The sequence below is a fragment of the Mauremys mutica genome, unplaced genomic scaffold (genome assembly GCF_020497125.1).
Source record: "Mauremys mutica isolate MM-2020 ecotype Southern unplaced genomic scaffold, ASM2049712v1 Super-Scaffold_100621, whole genome shotgun sequence".
Lineage (NCBI taxonomy): Eukaryota > Metazoa > Chordata > Testudines > Geoemydidae > Mauremys > Mauremys mutica.
Window position 1 is genome coordinate 76416 of NW_025423351.1, and position 17507 is coordinate 93922.

At 53.6% G+C, this 17507-nt stretch overlaps 1 non-coding gene across 1 annotated transcript; it reads left to right on the forward strand.

The window, feature by feature from the left end:
- Positions 1 to 14505: 14505 nt before the first annotated feature.
- On the forward strand, positions 14506 to 14587 carry TRNAS-GCU. Its single transcript has one exon. It is a non-coding gene; the product is annotated as a tRNA-Ser (tRNA).
- Positions 14588 to 17507: the final 2920 nt, after the last annotated feature.

Genomic DNA, 17507 nt, shown 5'->3' on the forward strand with positions numbered 1-17507 from the left:
ACCTGGAGAAGGAGACTTGCTGAAGCAAAGCCACAGGGGTCTCTGAGGTTTCCCTGGCCCCTCGCCCCTGTCCTGCCTGGCTGATGTCAGCATCTCTCTGTGAGGTCACCACCTCCCCACCACCTTGGACCAATAGTCTGAGGTCCTGCAAAAGGCCTTTGTGATGTCACTGCCACACCCCTCCCTTGCTGGGCTAATGTCCTGCCCCTGGCCAGGCACTTTGGAGGTTTGAGCTACTCCCTATGGATCACCCCACTCAAGGAGCGTTCGTTCTAGGCAGCAAGCCGGCTAGACAGGGAAACATCAGACGCTGCTCCCAATGCTACACTCAGTTTTTCAGAAATTATGGCCAGAAGAGACCATTAGAGCATCTAATCATAGAATCATAGAATATCAGGGTTGGAAGAGACTTCAGGAGGTCATCTACTCCAATCTACTGCTCAAAGCAGGACCAATTCCCAACTAAATCATCCCAGCCAGGGCTTTGTCAAGCCTGACCTTAAAAACCTCTAAGGAAGGAGATTCCACCACCTCCCTAGGTAACCCATTGCAGTACTTCACCACTCTCTGAATGAAAAAGTTTTTCCTAATATCCAACCTAAACCTCCCCCACTGCAACTTGAGACCATTACTCCTTGTTCTGTCATCAGGTACCACTGAGAACAGTCTAGATCCATCCTCTTTGGAACCCTCCTTCAGGCAGTTGAAAGCAGCTATCAAATCCCCCCTCAGTCTTCTCTTCTGCAGACTAAACAAGCCCAGTTCCCTCAGCCTCTCCTCATAAGTCATGTGCTTCAACCCCCTAATCATTTTTTGTTGCCCTCTGCTGGACTCTTTCCAATTTTTCCACATCCTTCTTGTAGTGTGGGGCCCAAAACTGGACACAGTATCCAGATGAGGCTTCACCAATGTCTAATAGAGGGGAAAGATCACATCCCTCGATCTGCCGGCAATGCCCCTAATTATACAGCCCAAAATGCCGTTAGCCTTCTTGGCAACAAGGGCACACTGTTGACTCATAGCCAGCTTCTCGTCTACTGTAACCTCTTGGTCCTTTTCTGCAGAACTGCTTCCTAGCCATTCGGTCCCTAGTCTGTAGCAGTGAATGGGATTCTTCCGTCCTAAGTGCAGGACTCTGCATTTGTCCTTGTTGAACCTCATCAGGTTTCTTTTGGCCCAGTCCTCTAATTTGTCTAGGTCCCTCTGTATCCTATCCCTACCCTCCAGCATATCTATCACTCCTCCCAGTTTAGTGTCATCTGCAAACTTGCTGAGGGTGCAGTCCACACCATCCTCCAGATCGTTAATGAAGATATTGAACAAAACCGGCCCCAGGATCGACCCTTGGGGCACTCCACTTGAAATTGGCTGCCAGCTAGACATGGAGGCGTTGATCACTACCCATTGAGCCCGACGATCTACCCAGGTTTCTATCCACCTTATAGTCCCAGTCATCCCAGACCCAGTCCATTCATCCAGCCCATACTCCTTTAACTTGCTGGCAAGAATACTGTGGGAGACTGTATCAAAAGCTTTACTAAAGTCAAGGGATAACACATCCACTGCTTTCCCCTCATCCACAGAGCCAGTTATCTCCTCATAGGAGGCAATTAGGTTAGTCAGGCATGACTTGTCCTTGGTGAATCCATGCTGACTGTTCCTGATTACTTTCCTCTCCTCTAAGTGCTTCAGAATTGATTCCTTGAGGACCTGCTCCATGATTTTTCCAGGGACTGAGGTGAGGTTGACTGACCTGTAGTTCCCCGGATCCTCCTTCTTCCCTTTTTTAAAGATAGGCACTACAGTAGCCTTTTTCCAGTCATCCAGGACCTCCCCCGATCACCATGAGTTTTCAAAGATAATGGCCAATGGCTCTGCAATCACATCTGCCAACTCCTTTAGCACCCTCGGATGCAGCGCATCCGGCCCCATGGACTTGTGCTCATCCAGTTTTTCTAAACAGTCCTGAACCACTTCTTTCTCCACAGAGGGCTGGTCACCTTCTCCCCATGCTGTGCTGCCCAGTGCAGCAGTCTGGGAGCTGACCTTGTTTTTGAAGACAGAGGCAAAAAAAAGCATTGAGTACATTAGCTTTTTCCACATCCTCTGTCCACTAAGTTACCTCCCTCATTCAGTAAGGGGACCACACTTTCCTTGACTTTCTTCATGTTGCCAACATACCTGAAGAAACCCTTCTTGTTACTCTTAACATCTCTTGCTAGATGCAACTCCAAGTGTTATTTGGCCTTCCTGATTTCACTCCTGCATGCCTGAGCAATATTTTTATACTCCTCCCTGGTCATTTGTCCAATCTTCCACTTCTTGTAAGCTTCTTTTTTGTGTTTAAGATCAGCAAGGATTTCACTGTTAAGCCTAGTTTGTCGCCTGCCATATTTACTATTCTTTCTACACATTGTGATGTTTTTTTCCTGCAACCTCAATAAGGATTCTTTAATCCTTTAGAGGATTGGAACTGATTTCAGTGGAGGAACATGTTTGCTAGGTTTTTATGCATTTGCACAGGAAAACATTGAGTGTTTTTATTCATTTCGGGGATCCCTATTCATTGGAACTCCTGAACATAATGGAAATGCCATTATTTTTGTTGAAGGAAGAGGTTTGTAAGGGGGGCACTTGGATTTGAACCAAGGACCACTTGAAGTGCAATCAAACACTCTACCAGTGAACTATACCCCCATGACTGCTATGTAGGTAAGTCAGACATCTTAAAGATATTGAAGGACAGGCCCTGCCTCAGCAATCTCCTGTTCTGTTCCCAGACCACAGTGCTTTTAAAAATGGGGTTTGATTAAACTTATAGATCCATGTAAACACCACAGCTTGCACACCCACCCACATAGCTTCCCCCAGCGACATAGCTACCACCTCTCGGGGGGATGGATTAACTACACAGATGGGACAGCTCTCTCCCCTCCGCTTAGAGCATCTTCATTATTTATGAATAGGTGGGAAATAACCTCCTGAATGGACAGTAACCAATTTATCAAATATTGCTGGGTCTGCATTCAATATGGGTACCTGGTCATCTTGGCTGGATTAGTAGGAGCATTGCCGGCAGATCGAGGGAAGTGATTATTCCCCTCTATTCGGCACTGGGGAGGCCACGTCTGGAGCATTGCGTCCAGCTTTCGCCCCCCCCCCCCACTACAGAAACAAATTGGAGAGAGTCTAGGGGAGGGCAACAAAAATGATGAGGGAGCAGGGGATTTACGAGGAGAGGGTGAGGGCAGGGCTGCCCGGGGGGGGGCAGGTGGGGCAATTTGCCCCAGGCCCTGCAGGGCCCCCATGAGAATACAGGATTCTAGAGTATTGCAACTTTTTTTTATGGAAGGGGCCCCCAAAATTGTTTTGCCCCAGGCCCCCTGAATCCTCTGAGCGGCCCTGCCCACTCCACCTCCTTCCCTCGTTCTCCTCTCTCTGAGGCCCCACGTGTGCTCCGCCCTCACTCCCATTGGCCACTTCCCACCCCCGCTCTTCCACTGTGGCTGAGGCCTGCTGGTCCACCTTCCGCTCGCTCCTCTCCTCCTTGAAGGCCTCCTGGTGCCTCTCCACCCCCTACCCCAAGGCCTGCCTGCTGCCCCCACCTCTCTGCCCCCTCCCCTGAGACCTGCCCTGCCCACCGCCCCCACCTCTCTGCCCCTCCCCTGAGACTCGCCCTGCCCACCACCCCCACCTCTCTGCCCCTCCCCTGAGACCCGCCCTGCCCACCGCCCCCACCTCTCTGCCCCTCCCCTGAGACCCGCCCTGCCCACCGCCCCCACCTCTCTGCCCCTCCCCTGAGACCCGCCCTGCCCACCGCCCCCACCTCTCTGCCCCTCCCCTGAGACCCGCCCTGCCCACCGCCCCACCTCTCTGCCCCTCCCCTGAGACCCGCACTGCCCACCGCCCCCACCTCTCTGCCTCTCCTGAGACCCACCCTGCCCACCGCCCCCACCTCTCTGCCCCTCCCCTGAGACCCACCCTGCCCCCCGCCCCCTCTCTGCCCCTCCCCTGAGACCCGCCCTGCCCACCGCCCCCACCTCTCTGCCCCTCCCCTGAGACCCCCCCAGCCCACCGCCCCCTCTCTGCCCCTCCCCTGAGACCCGCCCTGCCCACTGCCCCCACCTCTCTACCCCCTTCCCTGAGACCCGCCCTGCCCACCGCCCCCACCTCTCTGCCCCTCCCCTGAGACCCGCCCTGCCCAGGGCCCACACCTCTCTGCCCCTCCCCTGAGACCCGCCCTGCCCGCCGCCCCCACCTCTCTGCCCCTCCCCTGAGACCCGCCCTGCCCCCCACCCCCACCTCTCTGCCCCTCCCCTGAGACCCGCCCTGCCCACCGCCCCCACCTCTCTGCTCCCTCCCCTGAGACCCGCCCTGCCCACCGCCCCCACCTCTCTGCCCCTCCCCTGAGACCCCCCCTGCCCCCCGCCCCCTCCTCTCTGCCCCTCCCCTGAGACCCGCCCTGCCCACCGCCCCCACCTCTCTACCCCCTCCCCTGAGACCCGCCCTGCCCACCGCCCCCACCTCTCTGCCCCTCCCCTGAGACCCGCCCTGCCCAGGGCCCACACCTCTCTGCCCTTCCCCTGAGACCCGCCCTGCCCGCCGCCCCCACCTCTCTGCTCCCTCCTGAGACCCGCCCTGCCCCCCGCCCCCACCTCTCTGCCCCTCCCCTGTGACCCGCCCTGCCCACCGCCCCCACCTCCCTGCCCCTCCCCTGAGACCCGCCCTGCCCCCCGCCCCCACCTCTCTGCCCCTCCCCTGAGACCCGCCCTGCCCCCCACCCCACCTCTCTGCCCCTCCCCTGAGACCCCGCCTGCCCTCCGCCCACACCTCTCTGCCCCTCCCCTGAGACCCCCCCTGCCCACCGCCCCCACCTCTCTGCCCCTCCCCTGAGACCCATCCTGCCCACCGCCCCCACCTCTCTGCCCCTCCCCTGAGACCCACCCTGGCCACCCCCCCACCTCTCTGCCCCTCCCCTGAGACCCGCCCCGCCCACCGCCCCCACCTCTCTGCCCCCTCCCCTGAGACCCACCCTGCCCACCGCCCCCACCTCTCTGCCCCTCCCCTGAGACCCTCCCACCCCACCGCCCCCACCTCTCTGCCCCTCCCCTGAGACCAGCCCTGCCCACCACTTGCACCTCTCTGCCCCTCCCCTGAGACCCGCCCCGCCCACCGCCCCCACCTCTCTGCCCCTCCCCGCCCACCACCCCCACCTCTCTGCCCCTCCCCTGAGACCCGCCCCGTGCACCGCCCCCACCTCTCTACCCCTCCCCTGAGACCCGCCCTGTCCACCTCTTTCCTCGGTTGTCTGTTGTTATTCCTTGAAACGTCAAGGATGGAATTAAAAGCTGAGTTTACTCCAGGGTGAGGAAAGAAAGGAGCCACCAACCCCCTGACAAATCTCAGTGCCCCAGAGCAAACCTGCCCCCTGCTATTGCAATCACTGATGTGCTGGGGATATGGCAGGAAAGGGACTGTCTGAATGATCAAGGCAGGAAATGGACAACAATCTACAGCAACGTCATTGACCACAAACACACTCTAACCATGCTCCAGCCAGAAGGGAAATGAGCAGGAATTCTTGCTGTTCAGCCATGGACACACTTACACAAGGGCACAGCAGTGTGTGTGCTGAGGGAGCTGGTTTGAGGAAACAACTGCAATTGATCACTCAGTGAGAACAGAACTAGAGTGCAGTGAGAGACACAGCTCAACTAAGTAGTTGTGGCTGAGTGGTTAAGGGGGTGGACTAGCAATCCAGGGGGGTCTCTCTGTGCAGGTTTGAATCCTGCCAACTACGGAGGGAGTTGTGGCTCTTTAGTTTCAAGGGAGCTGGGTCTTGTCTCACTCTCAAGCTGTGTCTACACTATTGGGTAATTTGGCTTTAAAGTGTTTTAATTAAACAGCTGCTGCATGTCCACACTATGCCCCTTGTGTCACCAGAGCACATCCACGCTAGAATCTTGGATGGCCACAGAGAGCAGTGCACTGTGGGTAGCTGTGCAACTGGCTGCAGGGTGTTTTGGGAAGGGTTTGCAATGCCTCATGGGCTGGTACAGCATCACATGATGCAGGTTTCTCTATCCCACCATTCCATGGGCATTTTACTGGATTGCCAGCTGCTTTTCAACTGCAGTGTGCGTGGCGGGGTAGAGACTGTGTGTGTGTGGGGAGAGGGAGTGTGTGTGTGGGGAGAGGGAGTGTGTCGCACACTGTCTCTATGTTCAGACAGCTGCTGCAAACAACCAGGCCTGAGGCAGGGGGAGGGGGCAGCCCCAACATGAGCCCCCGCTTCCCTCACTGGCTCAGCTCAGCACAGCAGCCTCTGTCACACACACACACACACCGCTGCTGCTGAGCTCTGGGTCAGGGGTGCGGGAACAGGGGGTTTAGAGGGCCGTGGCCCCACCACACTTAACTGGCTGTTAGGACAAATGATGGAGGGGGGAAAGGGGGAGTCTTGGGGAGGGGGAGAGGCATTCTGTGGGTGTGGCCTCGGGGGGAGAGGTGGTGTGAGTGTGGGTCCTTGGGGAAGGGGTGTCATGGGAGTGCCACAGTTCAGACAATAGTGACCCCCCCACTGTAAGGAAGCTCCCGCCGCCCCTGCTCTGTGTTGGTAGCGTGGGAGAGAGCAGCGTTCCAGGGCAGTGATTTGCTCCCCGGGGCTCCGCCAGGGGCGCTTGGGAGGCTGCAGGGAGCCCTGGGCCCTTTAAATCACCACCCTGGGGAAGCCGGGCCGGGCTGGCACAGCGTACCCGCTCTTGCCAGGACCTCATACCGGAATGTACCAGCTTACGTTCACCTCTGGAAGGTCCTCGCGTGGATCAATAACTGGTTAAAAGCCAGGAAACAAAGGGTAGGAATAAATGGACAGTTTTCAGGATGCAAACAGGTAACTAGTGGTGTCTGTACTGGGACTAGTCAACATCTTCATAAACGATCTGCTAAACAGCGAGGTGACAAAATTTGCAGATGATCCAAAACTACAGAGGATAGTTAAGTCCAAAGCAGCCTGTGAGGAGCTAAAAAGAGATTTCACAAAACTAGGTGAAAGGGCAACAAAACGGCAGATGAAATTCAATGTGTATCAATGCAAAGTGATGCACATTGGCAAACATGATCCCAACTCTACATATAAAACGATGGGATGTAAAATAGCTGTTCCAACTCAAGTGAGAGATCTTGGAGTCACTGTGGATAGTTCTCTGCAAACATCCACTCAATGGGCAGTGGCAGGCAAAAAGCGAACAGAATGTTGGGAGTCATGAAGAAAGGGATAGAGTATAAGAGAAAAAATCTTATTGCCACTGTATAAATCCATGGTACGCCCATATCTTGAATACTGCATGCAGATATGGTCGCTCCATCTTAAAAAAGATGTATTGGAATTGGAAAAGGTTCAGAAACGGGTATGGAGTGTCTGCCATATGAGGAGAGAATAATAAGACTGGGACTTTTCAGCTTGGAGAAAAGCTGACTAAGGGGAAATATGCTAGAGGTCTATAAAATCATGACTGGTGTGGGGAAAGTAAATGAGGAGTGTTACTTATTCCTTCTCATAACACAAGAACTAGGGGTCACCAAATGAAATGAATAGGCAGCCCGTTTAAACCAAACACAAGTAAGTATTTTTTCATACAACGCACAGTCAACCTGCGGAACTCCTTGCCAGAGGAGGTTGTGAAGGCCAAGACTATAACAGGCTTCAAAAAAAGAGCTAAATCAATTCATGAAGGACATACTCTGAGTCAGGATGGGCAGGGATGGTGTCCCTAGTCTCTGTTTGCCAGGAGCTGGGAATAGGCGACAGGGGATGGGTCACGTGGTGATTCCCTGTTCTGTTCATTCCCTCTGGGGCACCGGGCTTTGGCCGCTATGGGAAGACAGGATACTGGGCTAGATGGACCCAGTCTGACCCAGTCTGGCCGTTCGTACGTCCTTATGTCCTTATGCTCCTTTCATAAGATGCCTGGGATTCTGCCTCACACTGTGTCCCTGAGGTCTCAGCCAAAATGCCCAGACAGGCAAACACTCTGGGCTCCTGAACCCTCTGCCCCCCACCTAGTGCCTATGGTTCATCCCTGACCCTTGCTGCTGCTCCTTGCTATAGACTGTGAGAGGAGCGGAGGCAGCGCAGGAGCCTTCTGGGGACGCAGATCTGAGGCTTTGGGAGAGAGACATTGTCTGAGACATCAGAGCGCTGCAAACCCTGCAGCCACCCCCTCAATCCGGGGCCTGTTCCAGCCCTGAGTCTGGGCTACCGCGATCCCTCCCCCAGAGCAGGACGCCCACAGATTGCAGCCTGGAAATAGGCGTGTGACACTAACTCCTGTTCTCCCTGACAGGGCCTCCCCTAAACCAAGTGTCTCTCCCAGGCAAGAAGTGTCCTCGGTTCCCCCCACCCCATATGTTAAAATTTTGAATATCTTATTTTTCATTGCATTTGTAGCTCAGCTCATGATTTTGATGCACAATTTCGATGCATGATTTTCTCTGTCATATAAGATGATAAATTTGCAGGCTAGGTTCTGTAAACCTGTATTTATTCATGCCATATATAAGCAAATTGAACAAATGCATTTTCTTTAAGCATATAGAAACTTTTTAATTTTGACAGTAACTGAAATGTACTAACATCTAGCAATGGAACTGTCACCAGCACAGGGTGGGCCAGTATTAAATAGTGTTACAGTCAGAGACAGACAGCGTTAGGATGTTAACCCCAGGCCCTTTGTTCAAAGGTCGCTTCTCTCGCCTTTCCCCCATGAACTGAAGCGCAGCATTACAGAGATCCAATGACTGGCTAATGGCATTTCCAAGTGCTAAAATAGCAAGCGATGTCGGTCTCTCATTGGCCATCAGCGATTGAAGATGTGGTTTAATGAGCTGGAGCTTCAAGGTGAGGGTGGCTCTGTCCACTGCCTTCATTTGCACTGCTGGGCACCAAGTCCCTGGTGGCCAATATGTGACGCTGGGAGAAGAGAGGGGGGTGGCAAGTGGTGGCAGGACTTTTGCCACCAGGGTCTAGCTGCCCAACTTCCTCCTCGTACTGCTGGCCCCCCGTCGCCTTCAGGTAACCCAGGAACTAAGGCAGGAATAGGGCGAGGAAGCAAGTAAAGCCGAGCAAGGAAGGCAAAAGTGAATCTTGTCTTCATGGGCCACTCGCAATGACGTCCTTTTTCTGTGCCACAGCTGGCAACAACATCCCAGACAGAAAAGCAGGAGGCCAAAAAGAAACCGAGCAGCTGCTGAAGTAGTTCAGTTGGGAGCGTGCTAGACTAACAGGCTCTTCTATCCTCCTTTGTGCACGGGTGGGATGTTTTCTGAAAGTGCAGCAGTTCCTTTAACTGCCACGAGTCCCTCATTTCATGCTATGCAGCAGGAAAAGGCAGCATGGGCTTCTGCACCAAGTTGGCCCACCTGACCTTTCATTCTTCTCTTGCTCTTTGTCAGCAAGGGGAAGAAAAAGAAGCTCTCCCTCAAGCTGGAGTCACAAGGGCGACGTAAGGACGACTTCCTGAGTGCCCGCTCCAGTCCTCTGCTCTGCCAGCTGACCCATCGAAGGGCTGTCACCACTTTCTCCAGGTTTGTCCATCGGTCTGTGCTAGGGTGAGCAAGAGCCAAGCAGATGGAGTTTCTGTAGTGTGGTGGTTATCGCATTTGCCTAACACGTAAAAGGCCCCTGGTTCAAAACCAGGCAGAAACATGCTGGCTTCCTTTTGCCAGATCCCCTTGCTGTTCAGGAAGGCCTCCTCCTTCTCCTATTGGCCTGTCCCTGGGATAACTCCAACCCCTGCATGACAGAAGGTGCTGACAGCAGTGGAGAAAGCACCTTGGCATCAGGCTGGAGAACCTAGAGGAGTGCGGCGTGTTACCTTTTGGAGGCTTGTGGCTTGGCCTCCTCTGCCCTGGGAGGTTGGCCGGTGGAGGCCGGCTCTTCCTGCTGGCCTCCTCTGCATGACTTGCCAAAGGAGGAAGTGAGGCAGGAATGGGGCAAAAGAGGAAAGTCGAGCTGAGGAAGGCAGGGCAGAAAGTAAGCACATCATTGCGGCTAAGTGGGGTTAGTAGAGCGTCACCATTCGTTCTGCAAAGCCGGGGGAGGTGCGGTTGGCTGCTGGGAGGCAGAATCCTGTGCCTGCCTCTTGGCTTCCCAGGGGTGGCTCCTTGCAGCCCAGGAGAAGCGGGGTTCTGGGGGGAAGGAAAAGCAGCAATGGTGAGGCTGAGTGGGCTCCTTTCTGGCCGACATGGTGGGTCTGGGAGTTGCCTGTAAGCCATAAGTGGACTTGGTGGAGTGAAAACCGCTGCTCCATTCTGGCTGACCTGGAATGTCCATTAATGACTTGGGAGTGGGGGCAGGGCACTGCCTGTGAGCAAAGTCGTCTTCTTCTTCTCTCCTGCCATGGGGAGCCCGGCCTTAAGCCTGCCCAGCATGCACTGCAACTCGAGCATTAAGCCTTCCTGTGGCATAACCAAACTACGGCCTAGTGTAATCAGGTGTAAAGTTTAGATTGTGAATTTATCTTTAATTTCCATGGTAACTTACTTTGATCTTTTATGCCTACCACTTATAATCCTTAAAACTCCATCTTTCCGTAGTTAATAAATCTGTTTTATGAAACTGGTGTATTTTGCTTGAAGTTCTTGGGAAATCTCAGCTCCATTACAAGGCTGGTTCATGTACTATTCACAGTGAGGGAGGGGTGGATCCTGCGTAATAAACTCACTATTGTGTCATACAGGAGGCCTGTGATATGCAGGGGGTCAGATTAGATGCTCTAATGGTCTCTTCTGGCCATAAAGTCGACTAATTTCTGAAAAACCGAGTGTAACATTGGGAGCAGCATCTGATGTTTCCCTGTCTAGCCGGCTTGCTGCCTAGAACGAACGCTCCTTGAGTGGGGTGATCCCCAGGGAGTAGCTCAAACCTCCAAAGTGCCTGGCCAGGGGCAGGACATTAGCCCAGCAAGGGAGGGGTGTGGCAGTGACATCACAAAGGCCTTTTGAAGGACCTCAGCCTATTGGTCCAAGGTGGTGGGGAGGTGGTGACCTCACAGAGAGATGCTGACATCAGCCAGGCAGGACAGGGGCGAGGGGCCAGGGAAACCTCAGAGACCCCTGTGGCTTTGCTTCAGCAAGTCTCCTTCTCCAGGTCTCTCTTTGAGGACTGAGAGAGTATTCGGGTTCACGGACGTGAGCGCCAGGAGGGACCTCTTTCGAGTTTTCTCCTTCCCTTTCAGTGATTTTACTAGAAAACAGCCGTCCCTGTTTAGAAGGTAAGAGCCTCCTCAAGGTTTGAAACCTGTTCAGTCTGATCCATCTGGTGACAGTTGAATTCTGAGCATGGAAAACTCGAGCTTAAGGAGGCAGAATTTTATTCCGCACCTGGGATTTTGTCCCTTAGAATCACTGGGGACATTGGGGTTTATCGTTTTTGTTTCATCTTTTCCTCCATCCATCCCTCCTTTCTCTTTGTCTTTTGCTTCTTTTGTCCTTTCTCCTGTTCCCCTCCCAACAGCAGGAGAGGGGTGTGTGTGTGTGGGTGTGTGTGTGTGTGTGTGTGTGTGTGTTGCGGGGGAGTGCTCTGCAGCTCCCACTGTGGGAGGTCCACCCAAAAATGTGGGGCTGAAATAGAGCTCGGGCAGTGATCCCCACAAGTGACCTGGGCCATCCTTTGGGCTCTCTGGTGAGAACCCTCAGCCTCCCATCCTCAGTCTCTACCCTGATTGGCTGAGCAGGGGGTTATTGACAGGGAGGAGACTCAGGTCCTTGTTGTTCTCTTTTAAGACCAAGGAAATAATTCAGAACCAGTTCTATGTTTGATGAATTTTGCTGCTTCTCTGCATTAATGGTCTCTGAGCAGTTCATGATTCTCTCTGACATTGCAGTTCTCCTCAAATACTTGCTGAATAATTACTGTGCACTGTTGTTGATCTGGAGCTCATCACAGAGCTCTTTATTCAGGTCATTCAATGTCTGAAATTCAAGATCTGATGGTTAGTTTGTAAAAGCAGCAAAGAGTCCTGTGGCACCTTATAGACTAGCAGATGTTTTGGAGCATGAGCTTTTGTGGGTGAATACCCACTTCAGCGGATGCATGTAGTGGAAATTTCCAGGGGCAGGTATATTGAAAATCAGGGCTCTTGGGTCCTATTCCCAACTCTGCCACTGACTGGCTGTGTGACCTAAGACAAGTCAATTCTCCTTTCTCAGCCTTAGCTTCTCCCTCTTTCGAGTAGGGATAATAATGATCCGCTCCTACCTACTTCACGGTGGGTGGAGGCAGGGCCGGCTCTAGGTTTTTTGCCGCCCCAAGGAAAAAAAATGTGGCTGCCCCCACCCCAGCCCTGGGCTCCCCCCCACAACCCTTGCTGCCTGAGCCCTGGGCTCTGCCCCCCACACCCGCACCCCCCTGCCGCCCCAGCTTTGGGCGTCCCCCCCACCTGCCGCCCCAGCCCTGGGCTGCCCCTTCCCCACACACACCCTCTGCTGCCCCAGCCCTGGGCTCCCCCCCACACCTGCACCCTCCTTCTGTCCCAGCCCTGGGTCACTGGTAACTTGCTCCCAAGGCGGGTCATTCAGCAGGAATTTTGGATGTGCACAGAACACAGACAGGATTGGTTCCCGCATGGTTACAGAACTGCAGTAAAGTGAAACAATTTTCAGCTTGTGTGACTGGAGGAGATCTGGATGCATATTATAAGATTGTCCTCCATAAATGAGGAAAAGTTGAGGTGCCTTTATTATTCTTTGTTTCTATGGGGAATTTGCCAGTGCAATATCACTGTCTTCCTTTCAAACAAACAAAACTAGAAAAAAAATGGCAATGGCTGTTGAAAATAGCAATTCCAGTCCTAAAAACCACTGGGAAGCATTTCTTGCTCAATTTTATCTAGTAGGCTGCCCCTGGAACAAAGGGATCGAGAAACCTGCATCGCTGAAAGTGCAGCCATGGAGACACCACACAGCAGCCTTGCCTAGCAGGGGCAGGGGGGGCGAGAAGGGACATCATCCGAGCTCCCTGCATCCAGGTCACTTTCCTCAGCCGGGCTGCGTAAGGGGAGGGCAGAGAGCAGCAGCTTCTGATGCTCCCCTCACAGCCCAGCCCAGGTGGGGAAAGTGACCAGGACGCATGGGGCACATAGTGTGGCTCCTCGCTCCCCCCACCCTCTGTGGGGCCACGGAGGAGCACTGGGGCAGGGGAGAGCAGTGAGCAGCTTTGCACGGCCACACAGTGCCCTTTGACCCCCTGGAGCCCTGGGCGGCTGCCGGGGACCTCACCCCTAAGGCCGGCCGGGCTCCCCAGCACGAACAGCAGAGACACAGGGAGACTGGCCACCCACTGAGCAGAGGTAGCCTGGGCGGCTCGTAATGGAGGCTCGGGGGGGGGGCTCAGCCTCCCCAAACCTTGCGTCGCCAAGGGGGCCCTGGCGCCCATGACTAGGGGCCCTGGCCAAATTGGGCCCCCCTGGGAAAGTCTCCCCCATGTCAGCCCCAGGGCTGGAGGAGCTCCCACTCCCTGCTACGGCCCGGGGACTGCAGCAGGGGCACAGAGCTTCTCTGGTCTGGGGGCCGCAGCGGGGCCGGGGTAAAGGAGTGACCGGGTGGGGCCAGTGGGGGAAGGGGTGGAACAGAGGTGACAGTGGATGGGGCCGTGGGTGGAAGGTGTGGAAGGGGGCGGAGCCACACACAGAAGTGGGGGGGCCATGGTTCCAGTGCTGGGGCCCCCGCACTTGTTCTCCCTTTCCCTGGGCTTTGGCATCACTAGCCCCTGCTTAGCGAGTAGGGGTCAGTGGTCCCCAAAATGTGGGGCGTGACTCCTAGGGGGACACAGAGGAAGATTGATGGGGGCACCTCAGGGCCTGAGCCAGCCCCCATGGAGGGCAGGGAGGGAGCCCCACTCAGCCCCACTCTGTCCCAGCTCTTCCCCAACCCCACCCTCAGCCTGGGCCCCTGGCTCCCAGCCCGGCCTCGACCCCCTTACCCCTGTCTGCACCCCCGTCCCCAGCAAGCACCGGCCCCACTCCCAGCCCCGGTTCTCGACCGCGGCTTCCGAGGGGCCACAGCCATGGGTACAAGGGCGCAGTGTGAAATGTTTGGGGACCACTGGGTTAGGGTGACGTCCTCAATCACTTCTCTGCAGTCCAATGAAAGCGATTCCTCCCCCACCCACCCCTCCATCAGGACGGCCTAGGTATGTTCTGCTGCCCTTCACTCGTACAGGAAGGAGAATAACATTTCATCGCACTCAATCCTAAAGTGATTTGTTACCCACCACCATCCCAAACTGGTCATTTTGGGGAAGCGGCCCCCTCATGCTGCATAGCTAGGCAGAGTAGGGGTGTCTGTGCAAACACGGCCTGTTCCTGAATTCTTCCCCCAGCTCCTCACTAGATGTGAGGGGGGAACTCATTCAGTCCCTGCTTACGCTTAGTATTTAAAAACTCCTTAGTGGCCCTATCTCTGCCGGCCTTAGATTTCTCCTCCTGTCCCTTTTCTTACAGCTCAGATGAGGTGGCCGAGTGGTTAAGGTGATGGACTGCTAATCCATTGTGCTCTGCACGCATGGGTTCAAATCCCATCCTCATCAGAGGCATTTAGTCTTCACCCTCCCTCATAGATGACCATCTCCCCCCTTGGTACAATAACAGACCCAACAATGTTGCCTTTTGCAAACAAAAACCTTCTCAGAAACTCCGACACCCCCTCTTGTTTTAAATAAAATGTCTAAATCCCAGATTTCTAAAAAATTTCTCTAGTTCTGTATTTCGTAGTTTTTATCTCAAAAGGTAATGTTACCTCAAGCTGAATAAGGCAGCGCTTCAAAAGGAAAACGTTAGCAATGGCAGGGGAGAAATAGGAAAGGAAAAAGCCCGTTTTCTCAGAAGATACAAACTCGACTCCCTCCTGTCTCTATCACCAGTGGATTTAGCCTCCCTCCTTGTGAGCTGTAAATACAATAAAGAGGAGACAAGGTGGTTTGGCACAAACAAAGGGAAGTGTAGTCAGGGTAAAGGTACAGAAAACTGGGGGAAGAGGGGAAAATGCAAACGTAATGAATACAATGAAACAGCGACTGGCTTTGGGAGCTTAACGCTCAGGCCCAGAAACCCTCCCTTGGAAACCGGAAAACACTAAACGATGTCCCAGCACAGAAACCTTTCCCCCCTGTGCAGGTGCAGTGGGTCCCACAGGCCGGCGCGAGGCCCAGGACCTTCCACTCTCCGGCTGGTTTAGAGCCGCTGAGGAGGAGCACTGGGGAGTCCAGATGACGGGTGGGTTTCATCGCTGGCAGGGAGGCCCTGTGGGAGGCTGGACACCAGGGATGCAGGACGGCAGGAATGGTGGTGACAGGCCTCCTGTTCCTCAGTCTCACGGCGGGACCGAGGGGGTTCGTCACTCTCCGGCTCGGGAGCGCTGGGAAGACCCGACCGTGGAGGGGCCGTCGCTGGGGGGGACGGCCCCGCGCAGGCGCTGAGCACGTCCTTATATCACTTCTGTGGCGGGAAAAGTGCTGAGGAGATGGAACGCTGAGGGCTGGTTTTGGCGGGAAAAACCGGTTTGGACTGGTTTGAGCCTGTGTCCTGATGGTAAACAAGTCCCCTCTCAGAGATGGAGTCCAGGGGTCAATAGCTCATATGCTCCAGATTGGATCTTATTTTAAAGCCGGTGATTTAACATAAGAACATAAGAAAGGCCGTACCGGGTCAGACCAAAGGTCCATCCAGCCCAGTATCTCTCTACCGACAGTGGCCAATGCCAGGTGCCCCAGAGGGAGTGAACCTAACAGGCAATGGTCAAGTGATCTCTCTCCTGCCATCCATCTCCATCCTCTGACGAACAGAGGCTAGGGACACCATTCTTACCCATCCTGGCTAATAGCCATTTATGGACTTAGCCACCATGAATTTATCCAGTCCCCTTTTAAACATTGTTATAGTCCTAGCCTTCACAACCTCCTCAGGTAAGGAGTTCCACAAGTAGACTGTGCGCTGCGTGAAGAAGAACTTCCTTTTATTTGTTTTAAACCTGCTGCCTATTAATTTCATTTGGTGACCCCTAGTTCTTGTATTATGGGAATAAGTAAATAACTTTTCCTTATCCACTTTCTCAACATCACTCATGATTTTATATACCTCTATCATGTCCCCCCTTAGTCTTCTCTTTTCCAAGCTGAAGAGTCCTAGCCTCTTTAATCTTCCCTCGTATGGGACCCTCTCTAAACCCCTAATCATTTTAGTTGCCCTTTTCTGAACCTTTTCTAGTGCTAGAATATCTTTTTTGAGGTGAGGAGACCACATCTGTACACAGTATTCGAGATGTGGGCGTACCATGGATTTATATAAGGGCAATAATATATTCTCAGTCTTATTTTCTATCCCCTTTTTAATGATTCCTAACATCCTGTTTGCTTTTTTGACCGCCTCTGCACACTGTGTGGACATCTTCAGAGAACTATCCACAACGACTCCAAGATCTTTTTCCTGACTCGTAGCTAAATTAGCCCCCATCATGTTGTATGTATAGTTGGGGTTATTTTTTCCAATGTGCATTACTTTACATTTATCCACATTAAATTTCAATTTACTTCATAAACATCTTATTAACCAACTAACTGAACATATTGAACAGTTTATACTTCTCACACCTAACAGTGTTTGTCCTCCAGATGTGTTTACAGGTGTTGAGTTGTGGGGGAGAGAGGCCAATTCATGTCTCTACCCCTCCTTTCATAGTTTCTTCCAACTGGCTAGGAAGTACCTTTGCTAGGATGTGAGTCAAGCAGTGCCCATTGTCGCTGTGCTATCTCGGAGAAGTCTGCATTGTACCCGGTTCCTGGGATAGTCCTTGGGAGTGTGGATCCCTTTAATGGGCCAGCAGTGAGTCTGGCTCCTCCATTGTCACACCTGAAAGGCTGGTGGTGCGCATTTCCCAACCTCATCTCAGTAACACACACAGAGCAAAACTTCCCAACCAATGCTACACACACAATCCAACCCAATATTAAGGTTCAACAGACCAAGACTTTTGAAATGATACCTCACCAGGCAGACTTTGTACAAACCGTATCATCATTATATGAGACTGGTGAATATGGGGCTTCCAGGGTGCTGCTCTGAGCACAGCGAGCCACCCCTGGGCTGACATTGCAATGGAGACGTACCCTTAGAGTCCATCTCTCCTGGGATAAAGAAGGCAGCATGGCTGGCCTGGACCATCTGACGTGGGCTCATGAAGCTAAAGCTGAGAGGCTAAAAACTGTGGTGCAGATATTTGTGTTCACACTGAAGCCTGGGTTCGGAAACCCTCACCCCTCGTGGGGTCTCAGAGACTGGGCTCAAGCCCATATGTCTGCACTGTAATTTTATAGTCTTGCAGCCCAAGCCCCATAACCCTGAGTCAGCTGACCCGGGCTTTGCGACAGGTGCCCTGTTAATCGCAGTGCAGACATAACATTAGGCTACGTCTCCAGTGCAATGAAACACCCACGACTGGCCCGTGTCACATTA